A 23,377-nucleotide genomic window follows, 5' to 3' on the forward strand; every position below is an offset into this window, starting at 1 on the left:
GTTGGAGGCGCATTAGACCTACGGGATAGACTTTCCAGGGGCTATAAAAGGACCCCAGGACCTAGGAATTAATCATCAATTGTTCTCTCAACTCAGTAGTCATTCTTAGTAACTTGTCTGAGCTTTCCATTGTGTAAAAGGCTTCTCCGTCTTCAAAGAAGGAGATCTTTTCAGAGCGCTTTTCTTCTGCCTTGGATTAACAACCGTCTTGGTTGTAACCAAGTAAATCGCTGAGTCTATTTCTTTGTTGATTTTACTGTTGCTTCTTATTTTGAGTTGAAAGCACGAGGAGGGTATAGTTATTTTTTAGGTAATTCACCCCCCTCTTGCCGGCCTCCGCTGCACCTACAATTGGTATCAGAGCCAGACCGCCTCAGAAGAACTAACCGCCAACTGAAGCAGGAAGATCAAGAAGATGATCGGAACAAGCATTCATCCCCCGAAGTTCGACGAAGACTTCGCGACGTGGAAATGCCGGATGGAGGTATTTTTTAAAACCGACTTCGATATTTTACTAACTATGAAATATGATTTTGAAGTTCCGAAAGATAAAGAAGAGCATCAGTGGAGCAAGAAGGAGCAAGCCAATTTTGTCGCCAACGGAAAGACAGAGTTCCACCTGCTTAGCGTGCTGCCACCACAAGAGGTAAGTCGGATCGGAAGCTACGACTCCGCGAAAGACCTCTGGGAAAAATTCCTGGAGCTTCACGAAGGTACATCCGAAGCGAAGCTAGCAAGACGCGATATCCTCCGGACTCAACTTATGAACATCCGGATGAACCAAGGCGAGAAGGTAGCGAAACTCCAAGCAAGGATTAAGGAGCTAATAACTCAATTAAGCAACCTTGGAGAAGAAGTAACGAACCGGGACTCGATTCGTTACGCGCTCAACGCCTTCCCCAGAACTCCAGAATGGGCATCCTTAGTAGATGCATAATACATCTCTAAGGACTTCGAGGTAAGTACTTTAGAAAATTTATTTTCAACTTTTGAACTTCACGAATCTCGAATTGCAGAGCCCAATGAAGTGGAGAAAACAAGTCAGAACATTGTCTTAAAGACAAGAACAAACGATTCTGACTCCGAAGCCTCGATCGACCAATCAGAAGCGGCACTACTGGTAAAGCGTTACAATAAGTTTTTTAATTATAATAAATTTAGATCGCAAACAAAGAGGCATGAGCGAAAGAGAAGAACGGTTCGTTGCTACAACTACAACGAAGAAGGGTACATCAAAGATGACTGCCCAAAATTGAAGAAAAAGGGAAGAGTAAAGGAAAAGCGACAATCTTCCTCCAAACAAAAGAACCTGAAGGTCACTTGGTCAGATTCATCTTCTTCCGAATCAGACGTCAAAGCCTTCTCGGGGTTAGCGCTAATTGCTAACCATCAGCTGGAAGAAGAGTCTAGCTCAAAGATGAGTATAGATAAAGGGGGAGGAACATCAGAGGAAGAAAGCTGCAGTGAAGGGGGAGCATCACCAAGTCAGGTAAGTAAGGTACGTAATATAACCCCGACTCAGTCCTTTCAATTTATTAAGTCTCTTTCTAAAGATTAATTCAAATTAGAAAAAAGAGAATGCTGACTTAAATAAAATTTTAGATAAATTAAAATAAAAAAATGATAATTTAAAATTAGAAATTAAAAATTTGAAACCTGATGCATGTTTTAAAACAAATATTTTTCAAAAGTCAAAACTTAGGATTTATGGAAAATTAAACTGGTATGTTAAACATCATCAAGGTCAACTTAAGAAAATTCCCAAGAATTATATACCCCCTAAGTTTCTGATTAATCCAGTAGGAAGGAACCTCTATTGGGTTCCAAAAGCTTTATTAGACTAAATTTCTTGTATTATTAAAGCTTCCAGCAAGAAAATTAAACGTTAAAATTTCTCTATGAAGATTTGTTTAAGGAAGTGGTTGTTGCTCTAATAACCAAGAAGGCCTAGTGCCTCGCCACGACTGGAAGTTGAAATATTGAAATAAAATATTTAATTAACTTTATGAAAAAAGGCATTAAAACTAGAATTAAATAATACCCTGAAAGTTTTCAAACATTTTCTTGAAAATTCTAAAAATTCAGTTTACTTAGAAATTTCTTTACGGAAAATTCTAAAAATTCAGTTTACTTAGAAATTTCTTTTCTGGAAAATTCTAAAAATTCATTTTACTTAGATTTTTTTAGAATTCTAAAAATTCAGTTTACTTAGAATTTTTTTTTTCTGGAAAATTCTAAAAACTCATTTTACTTAGAATCTTTTTTCATATTCTCTTATTATTATCCCGTTTATGCTGTGATCAAAGGGGGAGAGATAGGTAAAGTGTAGGGGGAGAGAGTTTTTGTTTTTAACTCTGAGTTTTAAAAATATTTTTTTGAAAAATTATGTTTAACTCTTAATTAAATAGTTACAATTTTATTTAATTGTAAATTTATGCTTAAAAATGTTAGTTTAGTAATTTTCTTTAAATTACTATTTATTTATTTTTATCATAACTTGAACTTGGGTTGATGCACATCAAAAAGGGGGGATTGTTAGACCCCGTGGTTGTTTTGATGTGATCAACCAAGTTGGTTAGGTCCAGCCTTGTGTTTGATCCCTGTATTTGAGTGTGTAGGAGCTTAGGAGCGCAGGAAGTCGAGCGGAAGACGTAGCTAGTGAGAAGGACGACACGGGAAGGGAGCCGGGGGGCTCGGTGCGTCCGAAGGACGAGAGAGCTGCGGAAGAGTACACCGGTGGACGAGAAGAACGTGCGCGGCATTCGAGGGACGTTAAGCCGGGTCGGAAGACTGCTCGAGGAGAAGGCCGGAAACTGAGTTCGTGTGAGCCCTATTTCGATTGGCCGGAATCATCCAAAAGGACGGAACTTCGAAAGTTGAAGCAAAGAAGAAAACGAACTGGAAAGACAGCTCAAGGCGCCTTCAAGGCTTGATGAAGGCGCCTTCAAGGCTTGATGAAGGCGCCTTCAAGGCTTGATGAAGGCGCCTTCATCCCGGTCAAAACATCCGTTGTCGACCGGATAGAGTTTTATCCATTCACTCGACCTGAGGCACCTTGGACCTCAGTTGGAGGTGCCTTAGACCTACGGGATAGACTTTCCAGGGGCTATAAAAGGACCCCTGGACCTAGAAATTAATCATCAATTGTTCTCTCAACTCAGTAGTCATTTCTAGCAACTTGTTTGAGCTTTTCATTGTGTAAAAGGCTTCTCCGCCTATAGAGAAGGAGATCTTTTCAGAGCGCTTTTCTTCTGCCTTGGATTAACAATCGTCTTGGTTGTAACCAAGTAAATCGTTGAGTCTATTTCTTTGTTGATTTTACTGTTACTTATTATTTTGAGTTGAAAGCACGAGGAGGGTATAGTTTTTTTTTAGACAATTCACCCCCCCCTCTCTTGTCGGCCTCCGCTGCACCTACAGGAAATACAAGAACAAGAAGATCTAGTTTTATCAATTAAATATAGCATAATAACATAAAACATAAATAAATATAACAAGGAACCTAATTGAAAAGTCATTCTTATCTTTAGTGTTGTCTAGAAATAATCCCTATGGAAGAAGATGCCGCGGAAAGAAAAGGAAGGTCTTCCAAGAGGCTTAGGGGTGACGATGCCGAAAAGCTTTAAGTCAATGAGGAATCAAAAGCTTTATCAAGATTAAAGATCCTAAACCATTAGGGACCAACCCTATATATAGTGGACATCCATTATCGGTCCATAGATGATAATAAATGTGGGACTATAGGTTCTACACATATAAGATCTACATCGAATATCAAAACCCAATAAATCTAAGTTAAATCACTTTAATAGATTCAGTTTATACTCATATGCATAACATATAATTAAGCATATCAATTAAAGATTATAATCAACATCATATAGTTATTTTATCTAAAGATCATTCTGAAAGTCTAAGAAGCATAAGGATAGATTCAGCTACATTTATAAGTGTGCAGTGATTGCTACTATACGGAGGGTTCAAACAAGAACAAGTGATGGACATGTCTAGTAAGCAGCAAAATGTATAACACAACAGCTCTGTCCAACTTGAGGCACGCGTATTCTTGATTTCATCCATAGAGATGCAAGAAGATCAAACACGCGTGCACGATATGGAGAAGCAAATGTGATGTAGCAGTTGAGTGAAAGATGATGAAAAACGGAGTCGAATCAAGTCCGATCAGAGCCGAAGAGCCGGGGAGCAAGCATGTTTAGAATGCTAGAAGTCTAATCAATCGAGGCCAGGGAGGAGATCAATCCCTCAATCCTAGTAACACGTAAAAAATATTGGGGAAAGTCCTGATTGAGAATATCAATAATAAAAATCCCTAGGAAAGCAGAAGACCAAATCCCACGTGGGCTAATATTGAGAGTTCGCATTCTCATCGGGCTTTACACAAAAGGATTGACAACTTCGAATCAGTGTAACAATGCTACTTTGTGTCAAGCAACATGAGAATGAGATTAGAAAAGGATTGTTCGAACACTTCAACATCAGCCATCCAATACTTACTGCCAGCAGAGAATCCTTTTTGAAAAATAGACATCAAATAATATTTAGGTGCCTTGACTTTTAGAATATTGAAATCATATATCGAAGATAAGCCTCGTGAGTGCTTTATATATCCACAAACAACAGGCCCTCAAAGCACAATAGGGATAAGTATATGACATTTCTGATATAATGATCGTAAGTTAATTTTTAAAGATTGATAATTTAAAATTTATTTTATCATGTATCTATCATTTATGTATCTGTATTTATCACTCTTTATATTCATAGATCGATACTAAGAGAGTCATTAAATTAAAATAACGGATCTATTATTTTTTTTTAAAATATATATATCCACAACCAGAATCTGCTTGAAAGAACGACACACTTCACAAAGCTACAATCTCGTAAATTTTCACGGCTCAAGTGATTTGCACATTTTCTATCAACAAATTACCATAAACTTCTGGGTCCTTGTAGTATGTAGCTATCTCGAACACGAAATGCCCAAAATTGTTGCATTCGGGATCAAGTCTTTACTAGATCATCCTCACTAATACCTTTTGTGACAGACTATATTCCACACCCAATCTTCTAAAAATCCTTTTGTTCTCAAACAACTTTATATAGACGTTTACATATAAATGAAATTGAATTTACGTCAACAATTCTTTCTATTCTTTGAACAATATTGACCAGCGACTCTTTCTAAAAATTTGAATTTTGTTTTTTGATTATCTGGAGATGTCAAAGATGGGCCATGATATTAGTAGCTAGAGAAATATATAAATAGCAAAATCCCAAAAGCCACGTACGTTTTGGAGCTTACTTACTATAGCAGAACTAATTTTGTTAAGACCAACTTTTTTAAAATATTAGATTCAAATAGAGCCTAGAGGGCGCAATATATATTGGAGAATAATAGAGAAGGAAACGAAGGATATATAGCAAAATATCAAATCCATAATTTTGCAATGCAAAGATAGTGAAGATAAATGTGTGAATTGAGCATCAGCCTATAAAGAGCAAAACTCTGCTCTCAGCATCCCTCATGCATGGTTTTGAACTTGAAGAAAACCAGCAGTAGCATCGGAAATCCTGACCCCTCAAAATATCTCCAAGTAAATTCCTCATCCTTCTTGGATGGATCTAAGTAAGAGCACAAGGATAACGCTGACCAGAGTTCATCAATCAACTTTGTTGGTGTAAAGAGCATCAGACATTTAAACTTGAGTTTTGATAATGACAAAATATTCTAAGTTAAGTGTTATTGCTGTTCTAATAAGTTGAACTGAGTGTGCAGGAAAATCCTAAGTAATCTTAGGCAAAAGGAATGTCCTAGCTATAGTTAGGCAACGAAATCCTGGTCCGGGGACTAGGCAAAGTCTCGGCAGGTCGAGGACGTTGGGCAAAATTCTAGAGTCAAGGACGCTAGATGAAGATCCTGGGGGTCGCGGACACCAGGTAGAAGACTGGACGGGTCGGGATCAGGTGTCCAGCATAAAGTCCTAATGTCTCAAATGCTGTGCAAAAGTCCAGATGGTCTGGAGGACCAGTTTGACAAAAGATAATCTCTCCTGAGAGGAGTAGGTGAGGATGTGTTCCCCGAAAAGAGAACAGTAGACGTCAGTCCGACCTACAGTTTCAACATAACTCAAAGTCAGGACCGAACAGTTCGGAGTCTATCAAAACTTATGCTTTACATATTATTTGCCTGAACTAACTTTATTTTACAAGAAGAAGAGGCTAGTAAAAAAGTTGGTCCGAACACCCGAAGGAGATCTGGGTGCCCGAAGAGGTTTCATCGCAGAGGCGCCCCCGGGAGGGTGCTTGGCTAAGCACCCTGGAGATCCGGGCACCCAGAGTTGCTCCAGGCGCTCGGACGACCAAAACTTCATCTTCTCGTAGAGCTAGAGCGCCATGAGTGGCCAACCCACATTAGCGGTCCAAGTGCCCGGAGAGTGTCTAGGCGCCCGAGCATGGATAAACTTCATAGATGAAGTTTCGATGAGAGCTTACCAAATCAACACAGTCCAAGAGCCTGGGAGGGGATCTAGGTGAATGGATGGGGTTATAAAAGGAGGCTTTGATCAGCAGCTTGTACACATCATTCCAATCATCTTCCGCTCCTGCGCGCTGCTAAAAAAATACTTCTACGACACCCAAATGCTGCTCCGACGACCGAAGGCTCGATTCTTCAAATCTATAAATCGTCTGTACATTTAAATTATTTCAATTCTTCAAAAGTTGTAAATCTCTACTTGTACTATTTTGAACTAATAGTGATTGTCCATCAAAAGCACTCAACGAGTGTGGGCCTTGGAGTAGAAATCATCACAGTTTCTAAACCAAGTAAATCTTGGCCTTGTTAGCATTGCATTTTCATTTCTTTATTTCATTGTCGCTTATCTCTCGAAAGTTTTTAAACAAATGTGAAAGCCATGAGTATTATTCACCCCCTCTCTTTAGCGTAATGATCCTACAATTGATACTAAAACGGGGTCACTTCAAATCGGTAAAACCACCTTTTAAGTAATTTTTTCATAGTATTATTTTTAAATTCTCCAAAGTCGATCGGAATCGGTATGATTACTCCTTTCGTTCATTTTTTCACAATTGAGTTTTTTGTTTCTTGAAGTTAGTGTAATACCACTCGATTTTTTTTTTAGTTTTCATAAGTTCTTTAGCATTGCTAATCCAAAACTAAGTCTTGGGATAAATCTCCTTATTTTATTGTGTGCAAGAGTCTTTTAAATGACATACTAAGAAGGCTACAGCATCACATGTCCATCACTATTCTCCAGCAAAGATTTCGGCTACTGGAAGAGCCGAATAGAGTACCATCTCAAAACATAAATTGAAATATGGGTCATCATCCAAACCGGCTTCTCACTTCCACTCAACGACACTGGAAAACTAGTATCATGCGAAAACTAGGACCAAAGCATAATGAAAAAGATCGAAGCCGATGCAAAGGAAACCTAGATCCTACAATATGGATTAACCAAAGAAGAGTTGAACTGGGTCAACCCCTTCAACAGCGCCAAGGAGTTATGAAAAAAGTTAATAGAGCTACACGGGGGCACCTGCAACACAAAGGTAAGCAAAAGAGATTTAATTTTAAACAAACTATACAATATTAAAATGCAGGATGGTGAGTTGACAAGTCAATTGCATGCACGCGTCCAAGACATTCTCAACAGTCTCCACACAATTGGTCAGAAGGTAGAAAATTGCGACATTATAAGGTATGTCCTTAACTCTTTTCCAAGGAACACTTTGTGAGCATCTATGGTATTGCGTTGGTTATCGGTACAAGCAAGACAAAGGAGGCTAGGAACAAGCGTCGGACTGAACTCGAGTTCGAAGATAAATCAGACTCAAAAAGCGACGACAAGATCACCGCCGAGCTCATCAACCTAGTACAAAAATTGTACAAGAAAAAGAAGGGTTTCACAAAATACGAGATCAAGAAGGTGATCCAATCAAAGACAACGCAACCAAGTCCAAACACAAAGGCTAAGTTTGAAGTCACCTACTATGACTACAAAAAGAAGGACATATCAAGGCAAATTGTCCAAACTAGAAGAAAATAAAGAAGAAGCAAAAGAAGAATGTGCTACAAGCAACTTGGGATGAAATGTCATCAGAAGACTCCGACGAAGATCTCGAACAGACAAGCGTCCTCACGCTTCCAACCCAAAAATAAATCAACAAGTCTGAAATCGAGAGTGAATTGGAAGCTGAGTCTAAGCAAAGCTATAGATTCATATCCAGTTTAGAAGGTTCCCAATCCATTGTAAGTATTTCTTTAATTACATCACATAATTTAATTTTCTACTTGTCTAGAAAGTTGGCTAAATCTAACCTCCGGATCAACTCACTCCAAGAGGAAGTCAAAACCCTCAAGAAAGTAACTAACTCAAGCTCCTTGACAGAACCTGTTTAAGCTAGAACCTCAACTCAAGTCCAACAACTTGAGGAAGAAATTCTAACTTGAAAAGTCAAGTCAAAGAACTTAGGGACTCGTTGGAATGGTTCACTTTGGGTCCTAAGAATCTTGATTTGATCCTAATTAAACTTAATCAATTAAATCTAATTCAATTAATCAATTAAACCTAATTAAACTTAATCAATTAAATCTAATTTAAATATTCAATTAAACCTAATTTAATTATTGAATTAAACCTAGTTCAACTAATCAATCAAATCTAATCATACTCAATTCTAATCAATTAAACCTAATTAAACTTAATCAATTAAACCTAATTCACTTAATCTAATTAAACCTACTCAAAATTTAACCAAAATTAAACTCAAAAATCTAAGTTAAACTCAACCAACCATCTCAAAATCATTTATAAGCATAACAAGATTGCCAATCTAGATTCGGTAAGATGAAAAATAAGGGGTAGGATTCAATCAATCTATCTTATAATCCATTTAAATTAGATTTAAATCAAATACTTTATGTGTAGGAACATAATAATTTGGACCAATGGATGTTAGATAGTGGATGCTCCAGACATATGACTGGCTACCGATTGAAATTCATCAAGTTAAAACTTAAGAACTTAGGGTTGGTTGCATTTGGAAACAACGAAAAATTTAAGGTAAGTAGAACAGATAATATCGAACTGAGTTTCGATTTCATTATTCGAAAAGTTTTATTAGTTGATAAATTTAATTTTAACTTATTTAGCATAAGTCAACTATGTGACTCTGGATACTTAGTAACCTTTTCTAACTTCAAATGTTTAATTAAAAATATTACTTTCCTAAAATTATACTTAAGAGAATTAGGAAAAATAATATTTACATAATTGACCTACCAACCTCCTCAACCAAGTGTCTATTGACACAACAAGAGGAAACTAAAATGTGGCATAGAAGATTGGTCACACTCACATTAGACTCATTTTAAAAATGAGTCAAAATAGCTTAGTTAGAGGTCTACCTAAATTAAAAAATTTATAGAATATAATTTGTAATGCTTGTCAATAAGGTAAACAAACTAAGTCAACACATAAACCAACAAACATAAATCGAACCAATTCAATACTCGAGCTCCTACACTTAGACTTATTTGATTCACACAGAGCCAAGTCACTAAGCAGAAACTAATACTGTTTAGTTATAATTGATGATTACTCAAGATTTACTTGGATAAAATTTCTAAAACCCAAAGATGAAACTTATGAAATTTTTAATAATTTTTACAAATTAATAGAAAAATAAAAAGATACTAAAATTAAAATAATTAGAAGTGATCATAGGGGAATTTAAAAATCATAGGTTTTCTGAATTATACCAAATTAATAGATATAATCATGAATTTTCATATCCTAGAACTCCCTAACAAAATGGACTAGTAGAATAGAAAAATAGAACATTATAAGAAACTGCTAAAACTATGTTAAATGAATATAACATAAGTAACCAATTTTGGACTAAAGTAATAAATACAGGATGTATATTCAAAATAGAATATTAATTAATAAATTTTATAATAAAACCTCTTATGAAATATACTATAATAAAATACCCAACCTAAATTATGTAAAATTTCTTGGATGTAAAGTACACATATTAAACACTAAAGATTATTTAGGTAAATTTACATCCAATCAATATCTAGCATACTTTTAGGGTACTCTACAACCAGTAGAGCCTATAGAGTCTATAACAAAAAATACCCTAAAAGTTGCATAAACAATCAATGTAATTTTTGATGAAAAAATAACCTACCTAATTTAATCAATGGAAATAATAATAAAATTATAATAAATATAGAAGATGATGAAAATAATAAGATTAGACATAAATTAAGTGAATCAGGAGAACCAATTGTTAACCCTAACATAAGACCATCAAAGATAAAATCTAATCACCCATATGACCAAAATTTGAGTGACCCAACCCTAGGAGTTCGAACTCAATCATCGTATAGAAACTTAAGCCAAATAATTCTTATTTTCAAAATTGAACCCAAGACTATAGAAGAAACTCTACCTGACCCAGATTAGGTAATTATAATATAAGAAGAACTAGCTCAATTTAAAGGAAACCAAGTTTGGGAACTAGTACCTAACCCCACAAATAAATCCATAATTGATACCAAGTGGGTCTTTAGAAATAAACTAGATGATAAAGGAGAAGTTAGACTAGTGGTAAAGGAGTTCAACTAAGTAGAAGGGTTAGATTATAATGAAATCTATGCACCTGTAGCCAAATTTGAATCCATCAGGATATTGCTAGCCTATGTAGAACATAAAGGATCCAAGTTATACCAAATAGATATAAAGTTTGTATTCCTTAATGGGTTTATCAAAGAAGAAGTTTATGTAAATTAACTCTCGAGATTTGAAGACTTAGACCACCCAAACCATGTCCTTGGGTTAAAGTGTAGGTTGCTACTGGGAATATCGTACCGGTTCTCCTGTACAAAATTTTTGTACAAGTCCTGAACCATTCCTAAAAACCTATTGTGTTCTTTAGAAATTAAATTTAGAATCACAAACATAACTTAACATTATTGATTCCAAATTCAATTTATCTGTTCTTAGTGGTTTAGCCTTGGATCGCAAACGATGCTTAACATTATTGATCCAAATCCACCCATGTTACAAATTCAATTAAATATTAATTTTAGAGATTGGCTTTCAGGTTAAACATGGCGAGGCACTAGGCCTTCTTGGGTATGGGAGCATCCACCACTTCCTAGATAAACTCTTTCAATGAAATTTAATATTTAATTTCCTTATAGTAACCCTAGGTTTAACCAAAAGGAACAATTGAATCATAAGTTCGAAAAACAAAAGAAACACAAAATCGAAAACATAAATTCGATAACCTAGATTCATTAGCCTCTTGTATTTGATATTTCAAGATCTAAATAAAAGGATGAACTAATTATGATGCGGAAACTAATAAATAGTTATACCTTTTATAGCTTATAGACCTCACGATCTTCTGCCGTATTCCAAAAATCCTAGAGTCGAGGACGCTAGGTGAAAATCCTAGGGGTCTCGGACACCAGGTGGAAGACTAGATGGGTCAGGGATCAAACGTCCAGCATGAAGTCCTGATGTCTAAGACCAAGAGCAAAAGTCCAGATGATCTGGAGGATTGATCTGGTAAAAGATAATCTCTCATAAGAGGAGTAGGTGAGGACGCATTCCTTGAAGAGGGAATAGTAGGTGTCAGTCTGACCTAAAGTTTTAGCGAAACTCAAAGTCAGGACTTGACAGTTCGGAGACTGTCAAAACTAATACTTTATATATTATTTACCTGGACTAACTTTATTTTACAGGAAGAAGAGGCTGGCAAAAAAGTTGGTCAAGGCGCCCGAACATGTTTCACCACAGAGGCACCCTCGGGAGGGTGCTTGGCCAAGAACCCTACCGGTCCGAGCGCCCAGAGTTGGTCCATACACCCGGACGACCAAAACTTCATATTCTCGCTGAGCTGTAGCGTGATGAGTGGCCAACCCACGTCAGCAGTCCAGACACTCAAAGAAGGTCCGAGCATCCGGACGATGATAAACTGTAGGATCGTTGCGCTAGTGGGGATGAATAGTGCTCATAGCCTTTGCACACTTTTTAAAAACCCACAATCTAGATTTATGTGCGTAGATGGCATGTAATAATCCCTAATGAATCAATAGAAACCTATCATATAGTTTCATTGATGAGCATGATACAAAAATTGTTTGAGTGTGGCCAAAGTAGAAGTTCTCCGTGCTCAGTGTAATAAGTGGCTTAACTTTTTCAAGTGTCAATCTCTAAGCCTAGTTAATTTTTTATTTAACCGTGTTCCTCATACTTCCGACGATAGGCACTTACCTGCCACTCAAAAATGCTATGCATCGTCTACACAAGGTCTCAAAGGAATACTTAGTATCAAAAGAAACATAGCATTCATTTCCCCAGTAACCTAACTCGGTTTCAAAGGGGTGAATTACTAATTTCCACTCACGATAACTATTTTTTTTATCCCTTATTATTTTTTCTTTTTTCTTTGAATGTTTGCAAAGTATCTAACTTGAACAAATTTTCATTCATTTTTTTTTGGGATTGAATTTTCCAAATGAGCTTACATGATCTAAATTTATTTAGTAACCAAAATGTAATTGAGAGGTCACCATAGAAGCAAGAGTACTAGTCCAGTTTTATGAATCATGACTATTTTCAAAAATATCTACCATCAAAGTCAAGCATAATGTGAAGAGATCCTAAAACTAGGTCAACATTCAAATTCTTCTAGTAATAACAATGCTCACTTCATGCTACTATGGATAGAAAAACATAGATCAATAGACATATTAGCATACCAAATCACACAACATAAATATCTAGATGAAACGTGCTAGCATTTTGCATTAGGGAACAAACAATCATGATGTGATGAATGATTCAACTAGGAAAATTTTATTATGCAAAAAGAAATAAGCAAAAACTAAACTAAATCAAATGCATCCCCCCAGACTTAAACTTTTCATTGTCCCAATGAAAACTAAAAACAATGTGGAGGAGATTTAAAGTAAGAGAAGTTACCAAATGATGCGTGGCAAATGCCCATGTCATTAACTTCTCCACCATGTAGTTGCACTCCTCCTAATCTTTGAGTCCTATAAAAGAAGATTGACAACAAAAATTAAGTAGAGGATACATGTTTATTATAAAGAAAGAAATGAAACTAGATAAAAATAAAAATATAAAAGAAAATAAGGAAAATGAACTTGGGATGTCTCTCAAGAAGTGCTTGTTTAAGGTCATTAGATCGACCACCTCATTAGATTTATTGAAATCTCGCTCTTAGAGGGGTAAGATATTTTAGAACCCTCCTACCAGGGGCTCTTATTATGGAGAAAGTTTTCAATATTGGAGTTAAAAAGTGAAATATCGCTCTCTCCATCTTCGTCTTCTTTGAAGTTCTTTTAGGTGGTCGAAGACGGTTCAGATTGAGCTTCCATAATTCAACCCAAGTGAAATCTGCACACGCAAAAGAAAAACAAATATCCCACAAGCATGTTATATAGTATAGAACTAGAACCATATCAAGATAAGATGAATAAGTAATAAAAATTGAATCATATCCAACAAAGTCAACGATGGGTACCTCTATAATGTTGTCCAAAAGATCATAAGAAATACTAACTTAACTTTGCTGAGAGATACCTAAAATTTCTAAACATGTGGATGTGACTTCCTCTGAATCAAATAATGGTTCTAGCTCTGGCTCAGGTGTTGGTGCTACCAAAGGTGGTGATTTTTAAGACTCTACTAATTCTGCATAAGTCCCTACACATTGGTCCATAATATGTTCAATCCTTAAAACACTCATAATCTCAGAAGGTTGTGTGGACAAATGAGGTGATTCTTGAGATGCTGCTTCCATAACACAGTTCCCTACACTTTCTTTCATAACATCATCATCAACACAAACATAAAAAAATATACCAATATCAATATCCTCAGTGGGAGAACCAACTATAGGAGGATCAATAACTTCATTTGCATTCTTAAGTTGATCTACCTCATTACATTCATCATCTGAAAATTCAATTTCATCATAACATCCTATAAACCCAGAATGTAGATATGAAAACTTGTTATCCACTGTATTATCATCACAATCCTCATCTTAAGAGTCTTCATCTTTATATACATCCAAAAATCTGTACTCAGCCATATTAGAATCATAATTTTTTTTAAATATTTGTTTTCATTGACCTTCACTAGCTTTTGTGGAAAAGGAACCCTTAGTGAAGGTCTAGGAAAAGATTGAACTTCCTTTTCCCCATATTCTCTTTGAGCTTGCGGAGGAGGTCCAATTTTCTTATCTAGTGTTGATGTGATTAATCATTGAGAGAAATGTACTTGTGGCCTTTGTGAACTTCTTGGAGTAATGAAACTTAGTTCTTGAGGTCTTCTATTATTCTTCTCCTCAATTCTAAACAAATCCTTCTTCAGAAGTTCTTTATGATTCTTGCCACTTCTCAACTTAATATCATTACCATTTACACTAGATCTTGTCTGTGTAGGAGGAAGGTCTTCTTTGAACCATTTTGAAACTATGCTACCAATCTTTTCCCCCAAATGTTTGAACCCCTCATTCTGTGACTTGTGAATTTCAAAACTCTTGGATAGTTGAATTGCAATTTGTTTGACAAGCTCTCTTGCATTTATGACTTGCACTTCTTGAATATATGAGGGAGATTCCATCCAACTTTTATCTGACCATTCATGAAGGTTCAATGCCACTTGATCAATTAATGTATATGCTTCGCCCACACTTTTATTCATAAAAGAACCTCCAGTTGATGAATCCAAATAACATTTATCTGAAAAAGAAATTCCCCTATAAAATATGTGCAGGGTAAGCCATTTTTCCAAACCATGATAAGGGCACTGTCTTTGTAGACTCTTGAATCTATCACATGCTTCAAATAATGATTCTCCATCTGCCTGAGCAAAATTTATGATGCAATTTCTCATGTAAATTGTTCTACTCGGAGGAAAAAATGATTTATAAATTTTTTCTCCAATTGTTCCCAATTTGTGATGCTTTGAGGACAGAGAGAATATAACCAAGTCCTTGGTTTATCCTTGATACTGAAATGAAATGCTATCAATCGAACCGCATCTACTGACACTCCTTCACAATTCACCATATCACAAAGTTCTAGAAATGTCTCAAGGTGCAGATAAGGACTTTTTGATACTTCTCCTCCAAATTTGTGACCTTGTATCATGAAAATTAACTCTGGGTCTAGTTGAAAACTTTCTGCTTCAATATGAGATTGCACAATGAGAGACATAAATCTTACAGAATTGGGTGCAGAAAAATCTCTTAAGGGCCTTCTTTACATGTTAGTGCTCATGGATATCTAAGAAAAAAATTATGAGAAAAACAAAATTGAAGAATTAAAGACAAGAAATAAAATGCTATATGAAAAGCAAGAAAGAAAATGCAGAATTTAAATTGCAAGAAAGAAAGTGCATAATGAAAACAAGAAAGAAAAGACAAAAGGAAAAAAGAAAAATGTCTAAAGTAACTTATATGCTAATCAACTAATGTTAATCGAAAATAGTCCCCGACAATGGCGCTAAAAACTTGTTACGTCACCGTAAATGCACGGTTACATCGTCAGTAATACAAAAGATATCGAATCCACAAGGACTGTTGATTAAGCACTAATTAACTTTGCACGGTGAATTATCTAGACAATTGAAGGTTAATTGGAAAAGAGATAATGTAAAGAGTAGAGAAAGAGGGAGAGTTAGGTTTGGGGATGGATAGATACTAGGATTTTGGTTTCATTATGATGCTAGTTAATATTCCTATACATTGTTCATCTCCCTAACTCCATGCTTACACTCATGTAGGAGTTCTTACTAAAGTCCGATACTATCCCGCGAATATTGCACCAAAGAGTTTACTCAAGTTCTACCGCCATTAAGTAGAAGAGGTAATTTAGGAAGTCTGATTATAAGGAATATCTTTCTGTCACAAGGGCCCACGATCCTACATTCCTAAATTACACAAATCACTTCCTAATGGTAGATTAATGCAATTAAGTTGAAGAGGTAATTTAGGAAGTCCGATTATAGGGATTATCCTTCTATCACAAGGACCCACGATCCTACGTTCCTAAATTACACAGATCACTTCCTAACATTAATTTGGGAGAACCCTCTAAACTCTAATTAGTTTTCCTAATAGAGAATTGATCCCCGTTTCAAGGAAACGTCGTAGAAAGTAAGGGATACCTTCTGTCACAAGGTCCCATAATCTTACATTCCAGGGCTCTTCCTCTACATGGTGATCTAAACCCTACATCTACATGGATTAACCTCACACACATTTCGTCAAATGTTCACAAGGCACAACACACATAGATGAAGATATAAGCACTTCATTGCATAGGCAAATGTTCAAATACATAGTTCATACATTCACAATCACATCACAACTATTAGTTAAAGCCCTAGAGTCAATCATTTGATGATTGTTGTATGGACTCGTTGTATCATATTCTTGTATATAAATAAAGACATTTATTTTTTGGTTATTATACTTACTTGTATTGGTGCCAAATAACTAAGTATAATAACGTCCTTGAGTAGAAGGTTCTTACCTATATCAATTGATTGGTAGAATCGATAGTGAGATGATATAGGGAACACTACTCTTAATCATTCCTAGTCGAGTATTAACATTCAGGGACAATGTTAATATGACGAGACTAGCATGTAGGTCAACTCGATGACTTGATCTCACAAGTCATGGATATGAAGATATCAAGTTGACACGTGGGTATGCATTGGAGAATGTATACTGAATGACCCGCCATGAGAAAGTATCATGGATCGTTATATGAGTGTCATATACTTTCTCATGTGGCTATTAGTATGACTACTAGTCCTTGGACCTAAAGTCACCATGGTTCCCTACATAAGGAGTTACATACTTTGGCTTCGTCAAACGTCACCCGTAACTGGGTGGACTATAAAGGCGATTACTGGGTATGTAACAAATTATGTGGGGGGATGTGAGTGATGTAGATGGGATCTATCCCTCCTATATGACGGGAGTGACATCGATATTCTTGATAGAGTGAGACCACGAAGTGCATGACCATGCTCAAATGAGTCAATATGAGATATTGAGCTCATTTGATTGAGTGAGTCTACTTGGAGTTCAAGATTTAGATTGATTAGAGGATGACACGGTCTATGCCTCATATTGATCAATCTAGATGTCTAGGATAGAAGGACAATGTCATATATTGTGAGGAGTCACAATTAGTAGTCACAAGGTGATGTTGGATCTCAACATTCTTATAACTTGGGGAGTAATGATGTGTTGCTAGATACTGCTCATTACTTATGCTTCTAAATGGGTTTAGGAGCATTGCCAACGTTATAAGAACCTATAGGGTCACACACAAAGGGTAATTAGATGGAGATTAGGTTCATTTGATGAACCTAAAGGATTAGGTTCATGTGATGAACCAAATTGGATTAAGAGTAATCCAAATTGAGCTAATTGAGTTGAACTCAATTTGGTTCATGTGTTAAGTGAGTCTAATTTGGACTTAGACTCATTTAATTAATTTAATTCAATGAATAGAGATTCATTAAATTAAAATTGACTTGAACCAATGGTTAGATTAGATCAACCAAGGGAGAGAGGTGGTCAAGTTTGACTTGACTTGAGAGGAAGATGAAGGGTCAAGTTTGACTTGACCATTTGCCACCTCATTGGTGAATTGGCATTAAGTGGCTAATGATGATGTGCCACATCATCAAGGCTAGCACATGTGTGTGCCACCTCATGAGGGAGATCATGAGTTGTGACTCTTGAAATCCCATGGAGTATATAAACCTTTTTGAAAGGTGGTCGGCCACTTTTGTGGAGTTACAAGCTTGAATTGATTTTTCATTCAAGTCATCTTCTTCCTCAAGCTCTTCTCTTCTCTCCCTCTCCTCCCTTGGCCGAACCCTAAAAAGGTGCTAGCACACCTTTTGTTTGGTCTCTCCATCTCTTGCTTGTGTGGATACACATAGAGGAGTGTCTACTTTGACACTCTCGAGATCTGGCGAACTTTGGATGAGTGGAATTAAGCGAAGGGCTTCGCATCAAGGGTAAAACTCTTCTCCTTTGTAGATCTAGTTTAGATCTAGGTTAGAAAACTCATACTCAAAGTTTTACGTAAATTTAATCTTCGCACGGATCCATGGCATGGGAATTTCGGGGTTTCCGCAACGCAAAAAGCGATTTTTGCATCCCGAAAAACCCAACAGTGGTATCAGAGTCACGTGCGAAGCGAGTATGAGTTTTAATTTGTATTTTTATGAAAAATTACAGATCTGTGAATTTATGTAAGTTTGTGATTTTTATAGATTATATGGGTAATTTTCTCGTAGAAGCGAAGCACAAGTGTTTAGACACTTGTAGGCTTCGACTACCAAGAAAATATTTCCGAAACGGCAAGGTTTCACCCCAAATCGTTTTGGGACAGCGGGCTAAGGTACTGTAGGATCACTTAGAAACACTCGCGATGGTTATATCGCGGGTAGGGGTGTTGCCCCTGACCCCGCAAGGGGCTTCGTTCCGCGATTGCACCAGAAAATCGCTAAACGAGACTGCCGGGAATTTTTTACTCATAAAATTGTAAAAATTGTAAGAAAAATTACAGAAATTTATAGAAATTACATAATTTAGAATTATGTATTATTTTGTGATGGTCATGGCCCAAAAGACCCAATTAGATTGGAAATTTATGTTGTAATTCATATTATGGCCTGCGTGTCATTTTCTGTGATGTGCGTGTTGTATATGATACGCGACCTGCGCGTCGTGCCTTTCCTATTTTTATATTTCTGTTGTAAATAGTTTAGACTTGAATGTAACTCGAGTTTCACCTTTTGTAATGTACAAAATTGAGGCGGTGGAAGGTCCACTCGAGACGGAGTTATGAGGAGGGCGCGAGCAACACAAGGTGGTCAAAGGAAGGAGCTTGAGAAGCTGTTGACCTTAGGTTGATCATCCGATCTTCTCATTAGCTTGAGAAGATCGTAGTAGGGTCATGACTAATCACAAAATATTTAATTAATTACTTGTGTGTGTATATGTGATGCATGCTAGAATAGTAATTAATTAGCGCCTTAACGATTAGATTAGATCTAAATCGCGTACATGATGCACCTTAACGATTAGATTAGATCTAAATCGCGTATATGATACACCTCGTCGATTAGATTAGATCTCAATCGCGTCAACTCGTAATGCCTACCATGTCGTGATACCTATCACATGTTATTGTTGAATCTGCCAAAGCAGAGCAACACATATTATCTTGGTAGGGTACGGAGGGACAATTTTGGTCCCGCCTATCAACGCATGGGTGAGTACAACTCAAATTGAGTAACTAATTAACTCAATTGGATCGAGTTTAACTATAGGCATTTTCCAATGGTCGGTAGATAGGTCAAAATCACGTTTATATTAACTCTTGGGCGTATTAGCCAAACCTAACTCGAGTTTTAATATAAATGCGGATCTTGATCCTATAAATAAGAGTTGTATAGAGATGTAATTGGTAATTAGTTACCTACCGATCATACTAAGTCTTGGGCGATTTAGCCAAAACTAACTCAAGGTGTAGTATGATGTGGATCTTGTCCCACATGAATTATAGAATTCAGTGGAAGCATCATTTAATTAAAAGGCCTAATTAAATTATTAATAGAATATGATATTTATTTATTTTTCTGCATTTTTCTGTTGTAGATAACCATGACGTCAAATACGAATTCTTTCTCCCTGGGTTCTGTCCTTAAGAAGGACAAGCTCAACAGAGCTAATTTCATGGATTGGTACAGGAATCTGAGAATTATTCTCACACAAGAACGTAAACTGTACGTTCTAGAGCAGCCTATTCCGGAGGCACCTCCTACCACTGCCACGCGAGCTGACCGAGATGCTTACAAGAAGCATCAAGATGACGCATTAGATGTGTCTTGTCTCATGCTCGCAACCATGAACTCTGAGCTTCAGAAGAAACACGAGTTGATGGGTGCTTATGATATGGCTGAACATCTTCATCAACTGTATCAAGGACAAGTAGGGCACTGGAAGAGGAACTGTACAGGATACCTGGAAGATCTTAAGAAGAAGAGAAATAAGATTTCTACTTCAGGTATACATGTTATAGAAATCAATCTCTCTATTTCTTCATTGTGGGTATTAGATACCGGATGTGCTTCTCACATTTGTACTAATGTACAAGCGTTGAGAAATAGCAGAGCATTGACGAAGGGTGAGATAGACCTACGAGTAGGCAATGGAGCACGGGTTGCTGTTGTTGCTGTATGAACTTACTATCTATCTCTACCCTCTGGGCTTGTACTAGAATTAGATGAATGTTTTTATGTGCCTGCCTTGACTAAGAACATAATTTCAGTTTCTTGTTTGGACAAGAAAGGTTTTTCATTTATAATAAAGAATAAATGTTGTTCAGTTTATTTAAATGATATGTTCTATTGTAGTGCACCTCTGATGAACGGACTCTATATTCTAGACCTTGAGAACCCTATCTATAACATAAGTACCAAGAGGTTCAAGTCAAATGACATGAACTAAACCTATCTCTGGCACTGTCGCTTAGGTCATATAAATGACAAACGCTTATCCCAGCTCCATAAAGATGGTTTGCTGGACTCATTTGATTTTGAATCATATGAGACATGCGAGTCATGTCTTCTTGGCAAGATGACCAAGACTCCCTTTAGTGGACATAGTGAGAGAGCGACTGACTTGTTAGGTCTTATACATAGTGATGTATGTGGCCCTTTCAATGTCGCTGCTAGAGGTGGTTATAGGTACTTCATTACATTTACTGATGACTTCAGTAGATATGGTTATGTATATATGATCACACATAAATCAGAATCCTTTGAAAAGTTCAAAGAATTCAAGAATGAAGTACAAAATCAGCTTGGCAAAAATATTAAGATACTTCGATCAGATCGAGGTGGTGAATACCTTAGCCATGAGTTTCGTGACTATCTAGCTGAGTGTGGGATTTGTTGGGTTTTTCGGACCGCGAAAACCGCATTTTCGCGTCGCGAAAACCCCGAATCACCCTAGCCATTGGATCTCGTGTGAAGAAAACTTTCTGAAAACATGAGTACGAGTTTTAAACTACGATCTACAGTAGATCTACAAAGGAAAAATATTTTACCTTCGAAGCGTGCCCTCGCAAATCCCGCTCGTCCAATGGTACGCCGGATCTCGAAGTTGTCAATGTAGACAACTCTCTAGTGATATCCACACGAACAAGGTGTGTTCTCTAACACACAAGGATGGAGAAGAGAGCACCCAAGTGTGCTAGCACTTTCTAGGGCTCTCGGGTAGGATTTAAAAGGGGAGAAAGGAGAGAAAGAAAAAGATCTTACATAATCCTCTAGGTACCCTCCTTTGTGACCTTCACTTCACCCTTTTCTTGGAACACAACTCATACACCTTCTCCCTTGTTTTAAAACTCACGGCAACAGCAAGAGAAAGGAGGAAGAGAGCTAGGAGGAAGGAGAAGCATTCAACACCACTTGAATGACACAAAATGAAAACCTCCTACACCATTAGTGTGGCCGGCCACACACATGTAACCTCCCCATTTAATGTGGCCGGCCACATTAAATGGAATGGGAGGTGTAACCTCCATGAGGTGGCACACCTCATGAGGTGGAGATGATGTGGCTACCATGTAGGATGAGTCATCCTCCATGAAGTGGAATTCATCAAGTCAAACTTGATGTTTCAACTTCCCATTTTGGTCAAGTCAAAATTGACCAAATCTCTTCCATGTTGAGTTGAATTCATTCTTCGATTCAAGCCAATTTCAATCTAATGAATCTCAATTCATTAATATAAATTGACTTAATGAATCAAATTAAATTAGACTTATTCAACAATTGAATCTAATTGAGTCTAACTCAATAAGTCTAATTTAAATCAATCTGAATCCAATTGGTTCATCATATGAACCTAATCTCCATTCACTTGTTCTTTGTGTGTGACCCAATAGGTTCTTGTAACGTTGGCAATGTTTCTAAACTCCTTTAGAAACATAAGTAATGAGCGGCATCTAGCAATACATCATTGCTACCCAAGTTACAAGAAATGTTGAGATCCAACATCACCTTGTGACTACTAATTGTGACTCCTCACAATATATGACAAGTGTCCTTCTATTCTAGACATCTAGATTGATCAATGTGAGGCATAGACCGTGTCATCCTCTGACCAATCTAAATCTTGAACTCCAAGTAGACTCACTAAATCAAATGAGCTCAATATCCTATATTGACTCATTTGGGCATGGCCATGCACTTCGTGGTCTCACTCTATCAAGAATACCGATGTCTCTCCCGTCATATAGGAGGGATAGATCCCATCTACATCACTCACATCCCTCTGCATAATTCGTTACATACCCAGTAATCGCCTTTATAGTCCACCCAGTTACGGGTGATGTTTGACGAAACCAAAGTACATAACTCCTTATGTAGGGAACCATGGTGACTTCAGGTCTAAGGACTAGTAGTCATACTAATAGCCACATGAGAAAGTATATGACACTCATATAACGATCCATGATACTTTCTCATGTTGGGTCATTCAGTATACATTCTCTAATGCATACCCATGTGTCAACTTGATATCTCTATATCCATGACTTGTGAGATCAAGTCATCGAGTTGACATACATGCTAGTCTTATTGCATTAACATTGTTCCTGAATGTTAATACTCGACTAGGAATGATTTAGAGTAGTGTTCCCTATATCATCTCACTATCGATTCAACCAATCGATTGATATAGGTAAGAACCTTCTACTCAAGGACGTTATTATACTTAGTTTATTTGGCACCAATACAAGTAAGTATAATAACCAAAAACCAAATGCCTTTATTTATATAGAATATGATACAACAAGTCCAAAATACAATCATCAAATGATTGGCTCTACGGCTCTTGCGAACAATCTCCCACTAGCACTAGTGCCAATTAGTATAGGCTCTAAGCCCAAATGACCTAGTGTGACCATCATGCTTCCTCTGTGCCAAAGCCTTGGTCAAGGGATCTGCGATGTTAGCCTCTGTAGGTACTCTGCAAATCTTCACATCTCCTCTCTCGATGATCTCTCGAATGAGATAGAAGCGCCGTAGTATGTGTTTGGTCCGCTGGTGTGAGCGAGGTTCCTTCGCCTGTGCTATAGCTCCATTGTTGTCACAATAGAGCTCAATAGGGTCAGCAATGCTAGGAACCACCCCAAGTTCAGTGATGAACTTGCGAATCCAAACTGCCT

At 36.9% G+C, this 23,377-nt stretch overlaps 1 non-coding gene across 1 annotated transcript; it reads left to right on the plus strand.

Moving 5' to 3' along the window:
• Positions 1-14,892: 14,892 nt before the first annotated feature.
• LOC122044668 lies at positions 14,893-14,998 on the plus strand. The gene has a single exon (XR_006129692.1). It is a non-coding gene; the product is annotated as a small nucleolar RNA R71 (small nucleolar RNA).
• Positions 14,999-23,377: the final 8,379 nt, after the last annotated feature.

The sequence above is a fragment of the Zingiber officinale genome, chromosome 2A, assembly GCF_018446385.1.
Source record: "Zingiber officinale cultivar Zhangliang chromosome 2A, Zo_v1.1, whole genome shotgun sequence".
NCBI classification, from domain to species: Eukaryota; Viridiplantae; Streptophyta; class Magnoliopsida; order Zingiberales; family Zingiberaceae; genus Zingiber; species Zingiber officinale.